Source organism: Zingiber officinale, chromosome 6A (assembly GCF_018446385.1).
Source record: "Zingiber officinale cultivar Zhangliang chromosome 6A, Zo_v1.1, whole genome shotgun sequence".
NCBI lineage: Eukaryota > Viridiplantae > Streptophyta > Magnoliopsida > Zingiberales > Zingiberaceae > Zingiber > Zingiber officinale.
The window spans coordinates 38,641,761-38,656,747 of record NC_055997.1 but is presented as its reverse complement, the minus strand read 5'-3'; the positions used below and the strand labels follow the sequence as shown (position 1 = coordinate 38,656,747).

At 40.6% G+C, this 14,987-nt stretch overlaps 1 non-coding gene across 1 annotated transcript; it reads left to right on the top strand.

Moving 5' to 3' along the window:
* The first annotated feature begins 13,948 nt into the window (after positions 1–13,948).
* LOC121998929 lies at positions 13,949–14,054 on the top strand. Its single transcript, XR_006116709.1, has one exon. It is a non-coding gene; the product is annotated as a small nucleolar RNA R71 (small nucleolar RNA).
* The last annotated feature ends 933 nt before the right edge of the window (positions 14,055–14,987 follow it).

The following is a 14,987-nucleotide window of genomic DNA, read 5'->3' as shown; positions in this document are numbered from 1 at the left end:
AATAGAAGAGCATGAGTTAGTTTACTGTTCTTTGCTATTTATGAGCATGATTAGCTATACATGTTTAGTATTTCAGTTAGTATGATTCCTTTGCTATGTATGAGCATGAGTAGCTTTACATGTTAGCATTCAGTTTTAGCATGTTTTTATTTATATACATGCATATCGAGATTTTGTGAGTTAGATAGCGCTCACTAAGCATTTTGCTTATAGTTTGCATTCCTCCTACTGCAGATAAAGAAAAAGGAAAGCTAATATGAAGGAAGGCGACAAGGAGATGCAAGAGGGGTGTGTGATGTCTGCACTATGGAAGTCCTAGGGATCCTTGCGAATAAAATAAATTATGATTTGTTTCTTTGAGTTAATTAAGTTTTTATGTGTTAAGAAAATTTGATAACTGTTTATAAGGACACTTAATACTGTATTTGCTATTCAGTTGTAGTTATGGATTAGTTTTCCTTTAATGTTGCTGAGTTAAAATTATTATATTGCTTGGTTGATTGATATGTGTTCCAGCCGCTTGTGGCTGAGTATATATATTGCATGTATTGTTGAATATGGTCACCGGTATAGGGGAGACTCTGTCAAAATTTTTCGGTAGGGGTTCCATGTGATTTTTAATCATACCGGTTAAGTAGAGTTAGTAGTTAAGTAACGGTCATCCTTAGAGAGTAGTAGTAGTAAGAAGGGTGGTCGTTACAGTTGGTATCAGAGCAAGTTCCATTCTCCAGCATCACACATCAGCATCATCCTTGCCGTCTTCAAGTAAGAAAGTATTTAAGTTTTCTTTCTTATGCTTTCTTCATTATTTGCAGTATAGAGTATTTGCTTGTATGCGCTTTAGTAAGATAGAAGTTTGTTTTCCTTTTATTCATATACCTAAGTTTGGCTAGAAAGGATAAAGAATATATCAAGTCTTTCTTTTCTTTGCATAATTAGATGTCAAGAAGAGGACGCCCCCGTACCGCTCGTACTGAGAACCAGGCTCAGGAGAACGAAGAGCCCAGAGCAGCTGAACCAAATCTCTCTGAAGTTGTTGCTCAACTCCAGAGACAAGTAGCAGAGCAGCAGCAAGTGATCGTCAATCTGATGGCGAATCAGCAGCCAATCCCTCCCACTCCTCCAACAATCACTGTGGAGACTCCAGTGGTGACTGAGGTTCCACCAGCCGTCCTGAAAGTCCCCACAGCACCTAGAAGACAAGAAGCATATCTGATACAGTGGCTGAAACTGAAGCCAGAGAGTTTCTCAGGCACGACTGAGCCCTGGGATGCTCAAGCTTGGTTCAAGACATTGGAAAGCACCATGGAGCTTCTTGACTGGCCAGAAGTTGAGAAGGTCAAGTATGCCTCATTCTGCCTATCTGGAGATGCTCGTATGTGGTGGGAGAGAGTTAAAAGCAAGAGAGCAGTTAATCAGATGAGCTGGGCTGACTTTGAAGCAGAATTTTATGAAGAATTCTTCCGTCAGCGGATCACCAATAAGCATTATGAGGAGTTCATAGAATTCAGACAAGGTGACCTGTCAGTGGAAGAAGCAATAAAGAAATTCAATAGGTTAGCTCGTCTCTGCCCAGAGCTAGTAAGCACGGAGAAGGAATGAGTCAGACTGATGCTCAGGATGCTGAGGCCAGTGATAGCACTTAATGTGAGTAGTGGAGCTCAACCTCGGTGGCGAAGAGCCGGTCGTGAGCATTAGTTCTTGAGCACTATCTGGACAGCATCAGGGCATAACGAGCACAACATAAGCCCAAGATCAAGATAAGACACCGGGAGTTAGAAACCTCGCAAATAAGCGTAATCGGAAAGGCAAGGGTAACAAAAGAAAGCAATGGAACTCGGAGGTAACCAAAAGAGGACCAGCAAATAAGCAGACCAAGATCCCTCTCTGTCCTAAATGTGGGAGAACACATCCAGAGCCTGTCTTTTGGGTAAGACCGGATGCTATGCATGGGGGTGAAGGACACATGGCTAAAGAATGTCCTAACAAGCTCAAAGCACCTCACCCAAATACAATATGGAGGCAAACCTCGGCTACATTATATGCCTGCACTCTGGAAGGACCTCATATCACCAAGGAAGGTTGGAAGCCCCACCGGTTCCAGCCAGTGCGAGTATTCTCCTCACCAAAGAAGAAGCTGCTAGTGCATCGACGGTCGTAACAGTCAAGTAGTTATTTTTCAACATTTAGCTATTGCACTATTTGATACTGGAGTGACCCATTCTTTTGTATCAGACCCTTTGCCAAAGAATTACAGGTACCTACAGAAAACATGAACTCCAAGTTCTGACGACCCTACCTTCCGAGGAAGTCATGGAATCCAACCGGGTTTGGTCATCAATTTGACCGTGAGCTATGTATAACCGTGGTCCTCGCCATGCAGGATTTCGATATCATTTTGGGTATGGATTTCCTCAGCAAGTATAGTGCTTCAGTGGACTGCCGCAGAAGGAAAGTGATCTTTAGTCCAGAAGGTGAATCATCCTTTGAGTTCACAGGGGTGCCAAAGAGGAAGACCCAGAAGTTCCTTTCTTCTCTCACAGCTCACCAGATGTTAGCTAAAGGGTGTGCTGGTTTTCTTGCGCACATTGTGAGTACAGAAGAACAAGAAAGACCCAAGCAGGAGGAAGTTCGGGTAGTCTGTGAGTATCCAGATGTATTCCCAGAAGAGCTACCTGGACTATCTCCCAACAGAGAAGTGGAGTTTGAGATTGAACTGGTTCCTGGTACCGGTCCAATTTCAAAAGCTCCATACCGCATGTCTCCAGTAGAGCTGAAAGAACTACAAGAACAACTTCAGGAGCTGCTTGACAAAGGCTTCATCCGCCCTAGCCTTTCACCATGGGGAGCTCCTGTGTTGTTCGTCAAGAAGAAGGATGGATCTATGCGGATGTGCATAGATTATAGAGCTCTGAATCAAGTGACAATCAAGAACAAGTACCCCCTCCCCAGGATCGACGACCTATTTGATCAGTTGAGAGGGGTGACAATATTCTCAAAGATAGACCTGCGTTCTGGGTACCATCAGCTAAAAGTGAAAGAAAGAGACATACCCAGAACAGCTTTCAGGACCAGATACGGACACTACGAGTTCGTAGTCATGCCTTTTGGTGTGACTAATGCACCTGCAGTTTTCATGGACCTGATGAACAGAGTGTTCAGAGAATACCTTGATAAATTTGTCATTGTGTTCATTGACGACATTCTAATCTATTCCAGAACCCCAGAGGAGCATGACACGCATTTGAGGATAGTACTGCAGACCTTTCAGCAAAAGCAGCTTTACGCTAAGTTCTCAAAGTGCGAGTTCTGGTTAGATCAGGTGGCATTTCTAGGTCACATAATTTCTAGAGAAGGCATCCAAGTGGATCCAGCCAAAATAGAAGCAGTCAATAACTGGAGCAGACCCAAGAACGCCAGGGAGATCAGAAGCTTCCTTGGTTTAGCTGGGTATTACAGGAAATTTGTAGAGGACTTTTCCAGAATAGCCTCTCCACTAATATCCCTCACCAGAAAGAACAAGAAGTTTGAATGGTCAGATAAATGTGAGCAGATTTTCCAAGAGCTCAAGAAGAGACTGACCAGTGCTCCTATTCTGACTGTTCCAGAAAGTGACAGGAGTTTTGACATCTACAGTGATGCTTCCAAGATGGGCTTAGGAGCTGTACTCATGCAGGAAGGAAAAGTGATAGCTTATGCTTCCAGACAACTCAAAGATTATGAAAAGAACTACCCCACTCATGATCTTGAGCTGGCAGCTGTGGTCTTTGCACTAAAACTCTGGCGACATTATTTGTATGACGTTCAGTGCAGAATTTTCACAGACCATCAGAGTCTTAAGTACTTCTTCACTCAGAAGGACTTAAACATGAGACAGCGTAGGTGGCTAGAGTTGGTCAAAGATTATGACTGTGAAATCCTCTACCATCCAAGCAAAGCTAATAAAGTGGCAGATGCACTAAGCAGAAAATCCAGTGCATCCCTGATGTCTTTGTCATCATTAGCCCTACCACTGCAGAAGGAGTTGTCAGATTTTGGAATGGAAATTATTTATGGGCAACTCTCTACATTGACCTTAGAGTCTACCTTGCTTGAGGACATACAGAGAAAGCAAAGTGAAGATCCAGATATCCAGAAAATCAAGCAAGGGATACAGAAAGAAGAAAATTTGGAGTTTCGAGTATCAGACAGTGGAATTCTTTATCAGGGGAGCCGCCTTTGTGTCCCCAATGATGAAGAGCTGAGAAAGAAAATTTTAGAAGAAGCTCATAGTACACCTTATTCCATGCATCCTGGTTCTACCAAGATGTACCAAGATGTGAAACAGAGGTTCTGGTGGTCAGGACTCAAAAGAGACGTTGAAAAATATGTCAGTACCTGCTTGACATGCCCGAGGGTCAAAGCAGAACACCAGAGACCAGGAGGAGTTCTTCAGCCTCTTCCAATACCAGAATGGAAATGGGAAGATATATCCATGGACTTCATAACAGGTCTTCCAAGAACCACAAATGGATATGATGTGATATGGGTGATAGTGGACAGATTGACCAAGTCTGCTCATTTTCTAGCCATCAAGGTGTCCCACTCTATAGAGCTGTTGGCACAGCTGTATGTTAAAGAGGTGATCAGACTTCACGGAGTTCCTAAATCTATTGTTTCTGATAGAGATGGGCGCTTCACCTCTCACTTCTGGGAGTGTGTTCAGATTGCACTAGGCACCAAAATCAAGTTCAGCACATCCTTCCATCCTCAGATTGATGGACAGACAGAGCGAGTAAATCAGATTTTAGAAGATATGCTCAGAGCTTGTGCACTAGATTTCAAAGGAAGTTGGTGCAAGTATTTATGCTTAGCTGAATTTGCCTACAACAATAGCTATCAGGCCACCATCAAGATGGCACCTTAGGAGACACTGTATGGCAGGAAGTGCAGATCACCCATTTGTTGGCAAGAAGCAGGTGAGAGAAAAGAAATGGAAGTAGAACTGGGCATTCAGACAGAACTGATAGATGGGACTACTCAGGCTATCCAGAAGATCAGACAGAGGATTGAGATTGCCCAAAGTAGACAGAAGAGTTATGCTGACACACGCCGTAGGCCACTTGAATTCCAAGTAGGGGATTCAGTCTTTCTCAAGGTCGCTCCTATGAAGGGTGTGATGAGATTTGGCAAGAAGGGCAAATTAAGTCCTCGTTATGTAGGACCTTACCTGATCACAGAAAGGATTGGGAAAGTAGCTTACAAGCTGGATTTACCACAAGACATGTCAGCAATACACAATGTATTTCATGTCTCTATGCTAAAGAAGTGCATTCATGACCCTAGCCAAGTGATTCAGCCTCAGACAGTGCAGATCCAAGAGGATCTTAGCTACGAGAGCAGACCTACACAGATAGTGGACAGAGCAGTCAAGAGACTAAGAAATAAAGAAGTGCCACTAGTGAAGGTTATCTGGCAGAACCAGAAGCACGAGGAAGTCACTTGGGAGTGGGAGGACAGTATGAAAGAGAAATATCCAGAGCTATTCTAAGTTCGAGGATGAACTTTTTATAAGGTATGGGGAATTGTAACGACCCAATTTTCCCTATTTAAAGTTCTAAAAGTCCATAAAAATATTTGGAAATACTTTTAAAATATTCTAGAGATTTTTAGGAATTTTTAGAGTATTTTTATGTAATTTTTGGAGTTCGTTTGGTATTTTTACCAAGAGGAAGAAGTTTAAAAAAAAAAAAAGAAAAGGAATATGTTGAAGCCAGGTTTTGAACCCACGACCTCGACCCGAGCCGAACCTCAGCCGAACCCAGCCAGCCAACTGGTCTGCAAACGTTTTGTTAATTATATATGGAATAAAATATATATAAGGTAGAAGTTAGTAATAGAGAATACTTGGAAAAAAAGGGGTTGCAGCGAGTTTTGAACCAGCAACCTGTGACTTCAAGCAAAACCCACTTGACCGGCTGTGCTCGCGGGCTGTGTTAACCTAAGAGGGAGAGAAAAATATTTAAGTTATAGTTGGAACCGAGAATAACTTAAGGGATAAGTTTATATTTCCTTTTCCAGTGACCTAACTTCGCGATCCCTCTCCTCTTCTCCTCACACGCGACGCCGCGCGCCTCTTCTGCTCGGGCGAAACAGAGCCGTGTTAGGGCTTCGACTCCGGCGCCGGAAAAAGGGCTCTTTCCAGCCGGTCTTCACCCAACCGTGATCCTCTCGTCGTGGAGAGCATTCGGATCCGAAGGAGACGCCGAGACCTTCACCTATCCGAATCCCTAACAGCCATCTTCTCGGTTGTAAGTTAAAGAACAAGGGTGAGTCGCTACTCACCTGCAGTAGGATAGTTTCGGATTTCTATTTCTTTGGTTTTCAAATTTTTCAGTGATGTTGGTTTAGGGTGTGCCGCTGTGACCTTCAAAGAAAGAATAGGATGGGTAAAATTCAAGCATGTGGGTTTTATACCTCAAGCTTTATAGCTTGAATTCGGATTTTGTTATACTAGGCAATGAGAAATCTCTTTGTGGTTCCTTGTCGTGGGCTGAAATTTGAGTTTACAGTAGTAATTCCTCTTTTGGTTCTTTGCTGTGGACTGAACAGTAGCAACCTTCAGTTCTTTTTGTTGCTGTGGCACATAGGATAAAGAACAATTGATGTCTTAGTTTTCAGTAGTTGAAAGCATTATGGCATGTTTAAAAGGTTTCCTTTACTCTATATAAACATAAGCTGGGAATAAGTTTTCATAGGTTGTTTCACTTTCTTGAAACATTTCAGATCCTTGTTCTTTTCACCATGCTTCTTACGAAGGTATACCCTGCTCTGTTCATGTGGAATTTTACAGTTTAAAGATCTGTTGCTCGATGAGGAATTTTGAATTTTTGGGTTTCTTTTGTTTAATTCTGCTGTAATTAGTTTAAAGGGTTATGTTGCTTGATAAAAGTATAGCTATGAACAAGTTACAGGGATCTTTAGTTTCGGCAGGTTCTGGTTTTGTTTGTGCTGGGTATTTGAAATGAAAACTAGTTTTATGTGGGTTTTAAAACTCCAGCACGTTTCAATTTGTGATGGCAACAGTAATTTTCCTTTATGCTTTGCTTGGAAGGAATTGATTTAGAATGAGTAGTATCTCTCAGGTTCTGTTCTTGTAAATCCACATTTCAAGAACAACCTTAAGCTTAACACGTGTAATAGGTTTAGATAACTAGCATTCTTTACTTTAAGCTCGTGTTACGCTCCGCAAGTGTACGGATATGTCGCAAGTAATATAAAAGATTATCGTATCCACAGGGACTGGAATAAGCACTAGAAATGTCTCAATGCGAATTAGCTAAACAACTATCCAATTGTTTCAAATGCAAAGTGAAGGTAAACAAATCTAATATTAAAGATCAACAAACAAGAGTTTAGTGTTTTGGGTTATGATAAAGGGAGATTCTAGGAGTTTCGGTTTCTTTGTAAGATTTCTTGAATGTAAATGGTTCACCAATTCTTATCCCTCAATTTCCAAACACTTGTAGAAAGTTGCCGGTTCTCTCTTGCAATAGATAACCGGCTAAGGACTGAGAAATGTATCTAAATATGATCAATTAGACGTGAACCTACGTTGTCCTTACACAGAAGCGCACCTATTACTATGCCTTCCTCGGATATCAACATAGAAGCCCACAACTTATTAATCTATCAAGATACAAGAAACTAATCATAAGATCCATCCTACTCTCTTGAATATTCCTATTTCCTCTTCAAGATTATCTCTCAAACGTCCTTACACGGGCTTGCACCTGTCACGTGGATCCCTCGGATGATCGAGTGAGAGTTTATCTTTACAAAGTCCACAAGAAATCCAAACAATCAATCAAGAATGAGAATTAAGCACAAATCACTATTAATCATTAAAGATCTAATTGATACAAGCAAGACAATGTCATTGAAATAAGAAAATGGTGAATCCATAAGAGATTACATCAATCCATCATACAAATACTCCCTTAATCCTAGAATACAAGATCTACTCCATGAATCGAGGAAGAATACCCGAAGAAATAAAGATTACAAACATTTCTTAAATCCCCAATCCAAGAAACCAAGAAAAGGGGGAAAGAGAAAACTTATCTACGAAGAAGCCTCGTCTTCGGATCCAATCCTCGCTCCGGAGTCGAAATCGTCAAGAACTCCCCTCGAATCGCCCAGAAATCCTCCCAAGAATGGGAGGAAACCACCAAATCTTGCCTTCTCCCAAAGGGGGAGAGATCCCCTTTCAATTCATGAAGGAGGGTTTAAATAGAGGAGGAAATCGGGCGCCACACGGCCCCATGACACGGCCGTGTGAGATTCACACGGCCATGTCCAGTTCCTTCTCTGCCAAAGCTGCACGGCCGTGTGACTCACACGGCCTAGCTCTCTTCTCTTTAAAGCAACCAAGCACGGCCGTGTAGATCCACACGGCCAGGACCCTTCTGTTCTCTGGAAATGCTACACGGCCGTGTGGTGCACACGGCCACCACCTGCTTGGCCTCGGGAAACCTCACACGGCCGTGTAGATCTACACGGCCATGTAAGGCATCTTCTCTAATTTCTTCAAATCAAGACACGGCCGTGTGAGATTCACACGACCATGTCCTCTTCCCTTCTTGTTAAAACTACACGGCCGTGTATGGTACACGGCCTGATGCTCTCTCCCTTCAATTCCTTCCAAGCTTGCTCGAGGATGCATAATCTTCACCAATTTCGACTCCTGTGTACATAAAATGCACAAAAAGCAGATCTCCGAACCAAAAGAGTAAATACGCTAAAAGGAAAGTTGGAAGTATAAAAATGCATAGATCAAGCATGCTCAAAGTATGTAAATGTGCGTAAAAACATGCATAAAAGAGTATATAATCTACGCACATCACACCCCCAGACTTAAACCTTTGCTTGTCCTCAAGCAAAATGCTGCAGTCTAAATTCATATGTTCTACAACACATTCATAAAACCTAGTGCACTTTCCTAACTCTATCAAAAAGTTTCATTAACAAGCGTGATCATGGAAACAAGTAAAGTATGGTTCAAGCATAAGAATCTTGTGCACAGTGTAAAAGTAACTCAACACCCTTCAAGTTTCAATCCATGTCCTAGTCAAGTCGTCATCAAATTTGAATTCCTAGTGTTTCCAGTGAAAGACAAGTAACTAGTGATAGACACTTACTCACCATTCACTTGGTTCATATTTCTCAACTAACCCAAGGTCTCAAAGGTGTGCTCAATCTCAAGGGAAGCTAAGCAGTCATTTCCCCAGTAACCTAACTCGGTCTCAAAGGGGTGACTTGCTAGATTCCACTCATGACAACTGTTTTTTATATCCCTTATTTTTATTTATTTATTTTTTTTATAAGTGTTTGCATTGTGCAAAACTTATTCACAAATGTACTTTTAGCACACATGTTGGGATATTTTGATTTTTCCAAATCAGCTTTAATGATTTGAGCCTCATCCAGTAACCAAAATGAAAGTTGAGAAATCACCATGGAAACCAAGTACTAAGCAAACAAGATGAATTATGACTATTTCAATGACATCAACTATTCAAGCATCAAGCACAAGTGTAGTGAAGATAAAACCCTTAAGGTTGAACCAAAACTAAAACTCATCACCATAAGATTCTTAGCTTATTAATGCTTCCCAAGATAGAAAAAAGAACTACACAAAGTTTACTACTAGCATCATTCGAACATCATGAATCAAGACAATAATCGTGCTAACATTTCACTTGAATCCAAGAAAGCATATAAGTGAAGATTTGATGTTCTCAAAATTGCCATGATTATTTCAAAAACAAGCAAAATAAAGCAAAAACAATGAAAATAAGAATCAACATGAAAAACTAACAAAAACTAAAAACTGAAAATCAAACTAAAAAGTACATGACACCCCCCCAGACTTAAACTTTTCATCGTCCCGATGAAATCAATATGGTGGAGGAGGTGGAGGTGGGTGAGGGAAAGGAGGTCTACGACGTGGTTGGCCAATAGGAAAACCTGGAATCTCACCCAAGGATCTATGATACTCATATAAAGCATCTACTTGTTGGCTAGTAAGCATCATGCTCTACATAAAATCTCTCATCCTAGCCTGATCAGTATCATAATACTGCACAAACTCAGCCACTTGACCTTGAAAATTCCTCGTAAACTGAAAATGATTTTATACCTCCCTAAACTGATCATCAGATAAAGAGAAGCGCCCCTCCAACATTTTTCGTTGGGTATCTTGCTTCTCATGAAGTGATTCTAGAGACGTACGAAAATCTGAAAAATCAAACCTAGAAGATCCCGTGCCATATGCAAAAGAATGCCTAGCAGGCTCCATAAAACTAGAAGGCTGCGGGTGTCCAGATGACGAGGGCTCATGATGTGGCTCAGTGTCTCCAGGTATAGAAGGGTTATCCTCAAATTTCTAACTCAAAAATTACCCAATTAGCCGGGTTACGAATAGTAGTTCGTTCAGGAAAAGGAAGGGGTAAAGGAGAACCACTCCTCCTAGGAAACGCGAAACCATTCTCATCCCGAACGATCATTTTCATAGCAAGACATGCATCAATGTCAATCATGTCATTACCATGAATTATTTCCAACCCATCAACATCAAGATTTAAATTATAAGCTATTCGGGTAATCAAACCACCAAAAACAATTGATCCCGATGATGCCCTAGCAGATCTTAATAAGGTTTGAACAAAATGAAAACCAGAATCAAATTCAACCTTATAAAGCATAGCCCATAAAGCATAAAGCTCTATCTTTTTAACCACCCCATCACTCTCTCCCCTACCAAAAATAGTTTTACTCATGACTCTATGTAGATACTTAAAGATGGGGTTTTGCATATGGGAGGCCTTAGCTCTTGAAGGCTCATAAGGTTGATCTAACCCAGTTATTGCATTCCAAAAATGATTCCAATTAAACCTTGGATCAAACCTACGAGGGCTACCGGTGGTTAATCCAAAACAAGAATTAAAGTCACTAAATGCCCATAGAAATTCTTGATTCATTAGTCTAAATGAGATTTTCCAAAATAATCATCTTCATTAGTAAAATGGACATCCAATGAACTTAAAAATTCCAAAACAAGACGAGGATATGTAGGCAAATGTGTGTACATAATATCACTCCAATCCAAAAACCCAATCATCAAATCTACATCTTCCCTAATTCCAAGCATATCAAGAATAGTTGGGTCCATATATCTAGTACACACTATCTTTCTATTGACAAGAATTACAAATCTAGTTACTTGATCATCATTTCTAAACACAATATTGAATTCATTGTCATTACCTTCGTTGCGTGAAGTCCTTTTGCCTTTGCCCTTCACTGGTTGTTTTCCTTTGTCCCTTGATAGCTCCTTCTCTTTGTCTCCACTGGATCCACCACCTCCTTTGCGAAGTTTCTTCAAAATGTTGGACATCTTGATGAGTTTAGATAGGGGAAGAATTATCTAGGGTTGGAAAAATGGAACTCAAAGAACAAAACTTCAAAGAGCAAAGATCTTAGGTTAGGAGAACAAAAAGTCCAAGTCTTAGAGAGGAGGAGAATCCGGATCTAAGAGATCTTGAGAGATTAGGGAGGAGTTTTTAAGAGATTGGGAGAGAAAGAGATGTTTTGGAGAGTTGGGGGTGTGCGGAACACGGCCAAGATCTGGCCGTGTAAGGTAGAAAGAAGACTTTAATAACTCTCCTACACGGGCCGTACAGATCCACACGGCCTCCCCCTCTTTCTTCTCTGGATTCTTCGCACGGCCGTGTCTGGGACATGACCTCTCCATCTTTTTTCTCGGAATTCTTTACACGGCCATGTTTGGGACACGGCCTAGACCTTTTTCTCCTCGGGATTCTTTACACGGCCGTGTTTGAGACACGGCCTAGACCTTTTTCTCCTCGGGAGATCCTACACGGCCGTGTCTGGATGACACGGCCCAAGCACTTCCCTTCTCTGCAACCTTTGCTTGGCCGTGTATAGCAAACGGTCGGGCTCTGTTTTGCACCTAACCTGAAAACAAAATCAAAAGAATGCATCAAACTAAAAGAAATTAAAATACAAATCAAAACTAATTAAAAGAACCCTTGGGTTGTCTCCCAAGAAGCGCTTGTTTAAGGTCTTTAGCTCGACCAAACTTGATCATTCACTTCTTTTCCTCGCCCTTGGAGGACAGATATACTTTTCGTTTTTGTTGGGAGATCTTCTCCCAACATCTTCCACCACATTGTCTCCTTCGTTTGGTGGCCTTCCATGAGGATGGAAATTCCATTCCTCAAGTTTATAAATGCTTGTCCTGCTACAAGCATTTAAAAGAGACGAGACATGGTTAGAGATATTAGATAAATCATATTCCAACCTTTCCTTACCAATTACCAAAGAAAGCTTATGATTTTTGACATCAATTATAGCCCCAGCTGTAGCAAGGAAAGGTCTTCGTAATATGATAGGGATCCTGGGATCCTCTTCCATGTCCAACACGACAAAATCTGTGGGAATAACATTCCCATCTACCTCTACTGGCACATCCTCTATAATACCCAAAGGGTACCTGCAGGAATGATCGGCAAGTTGAAGTGCCATAGTAGTAAGTTTAATGTTTTTGAGACCTAATTTATTACAAATTGAATAGGGAATGAGGCTAACACTTGCCCCCAAATCACAAAAAGCTTTTTCAAAAAATTCTTTTCCTATGTTGCAAGGAATATAAAAGCTCCCTGGGTCCTTTAGTTTTGGGGAAGCGTTCTTCTCCAAAATAGCACTACATTCCTCACTAAGCACAATGGTCTCAACCTCTCCTCTTCTTCTCTTGTTTGACATGAGATCCTTCAGGAATTTGGCAAATCTAGGCATTTGAAGAAGAGCATCAATAAGAGGTACCTCTACACAAATTTCCTTAACTTTTTCTAAAAACTTGCCAAATTCTTCATCTTTCTTGAGCATTGTAAGTCTCTGAGGAAAAGGGACAGCTTTGCTCTGATGGTTCAGTGGAAGAGTCTCTTCAACCTCAATGGTACTCTCCTCATTAGCTTGAATCTGATTTGGTATAAGAGGAGAGAGCTCTTCTTCTTTTTGTATCCCTTTTGGAGCAGTCACTTGGGAGTCTCCCAAGGTCCGTCCGCTCCTAAGCTCAATTCTATTGTAATGCTCCATAGGATTCACATCAGGTTTTCCTGGAAGTTGTCCTGGTGCTCTGGATGATGAGGAAGCTAGTTGGGCAATTTGACTATCCTGGATCTTTTGATGCTTTTCAGAATTATCCATTCTCTGAATGAGCTTTGCTAAATCTTGCTTCATTTCATTCTGACTTAAGATAATTTCTTCAAGCATCTTTTCAATATTTGACTTTGGTAAGCCTTGAGAAGATAGATGTTGAAAATTTTGTTGCCCAGCTTGAAAATTTGGTCTTGCCCCCATAGATGGTCCTTGATCTTGATTATTTCTGTAAGAAAAATTGGGATGACTCTTCCATCCAGGGTTATAAGTATTTGAGTATGGGTTGTTCTGCCTTTGATTGTAACTCATGATTGCATCACATTGTTCCAGTTGATTGATTTGTGCAGTGATAGCTCCCAATGGACATGAGTCATTTGAGTGCTCTGAACTCCCACATACTTCACAAGATGTACTAATAGCATTGACCATATTAGCACTAGTCCCCATATTCTCGAATTTCTTTGTAAGAGCGTCCAATTTTGCAGACAAAAGAGTGACTGTATCTACATCAAACTTCCTTGATGCTTTAATTGTTGGGTTTACAGAAGAATAGCCACCACTTCTTTCATTTGCCCATTGATGATGATTTTGTGCTACACTGTCAATAATTTCTTCAGCTTCATCTAAACTTTTATTCATAAGTGCCCCTCCAGCAGCTGAATCAAGGGACACTTTAGTATGATAGTTGATACCATTATAAAAAGTGTGCAACACTAACCATCTTTCCAACCCATGATGTGGGCATTGTCTGAGCATACTATTATATCTATCCCATGCTTCAAAAAGAGATTCTGAGTCAGTTTGCTTGAAGCTTGCAATTAAATTCCTCATATGAGCTGTTTTGCTTGGTGGATAGAATTTATCAAGAAACTGTTGTTCACACTGCTCCTAAGTGGTGATGCTATTAGGGGCCAAAGAATTCAGCCATTGCTTTGCCCTATCTCTTAAAGAAAACCCAAATAATAATAATCTAACTGCTTCTGAAGGAACTCCATTCATTTTCATGGTACCACATATTTCATAAAAGACCTCTAAGTGTTAATTGGGGTCTTCATGAGGTCCTCCACCAAATTGGTTCTGTTGCACCATAGATATAATTGCAGGTTTGATCTCAAAGTTATTAGCTTCCACTGAAGGTCTTGAAATACTAGATCGAAAACCTCTTGCATAAGGTGCTGCATAATCCTTGAGTGGTCTATTCGCCATGTTCAAATGTTCCTGTTCTTCAATTTGCCTTTGCAGAATTCTTCTTTTATGGAAAGTTCTATCAATCTCAGGGTCAAAAGGAAAGAATTCCCCTGCAAAGTTAGATCTTCGCATACACAAGAACAAGATAGCAAATGACAATTCAACAGAAAAAGAAAAAAAAAATAAAAGAATAAAAAATGCAGAATTGAATTTGTACAAAAAGAATTAACAAGAAGTAAAAGTTATACAAGAAAGTAAAAACAGAAATCTAATGATTAGTTACAACTATGCAATATGAAAGGAAAACAAATGTTATGTTTAGTCTAACTCAATTGATAATTCCTAATGTTATAGCGCAGTCCCCGGCAACGGCGCCAAAAACTTGTTACGCTCCGCAAGTGTACGAAAATGTCGCAAGTAATATAAAAGATTATCGTATCCACAGGGACTGGAATAAGCACTAGAAATGTCTCAATGCGAATTAGCTAAACAACTATCCAATTGTTTCAAATGCAAAGTGAAGGTAAACAAATCTAATATTAAAGATCAACAAACAAGAGTTTAGTGTTTTGGGTTAT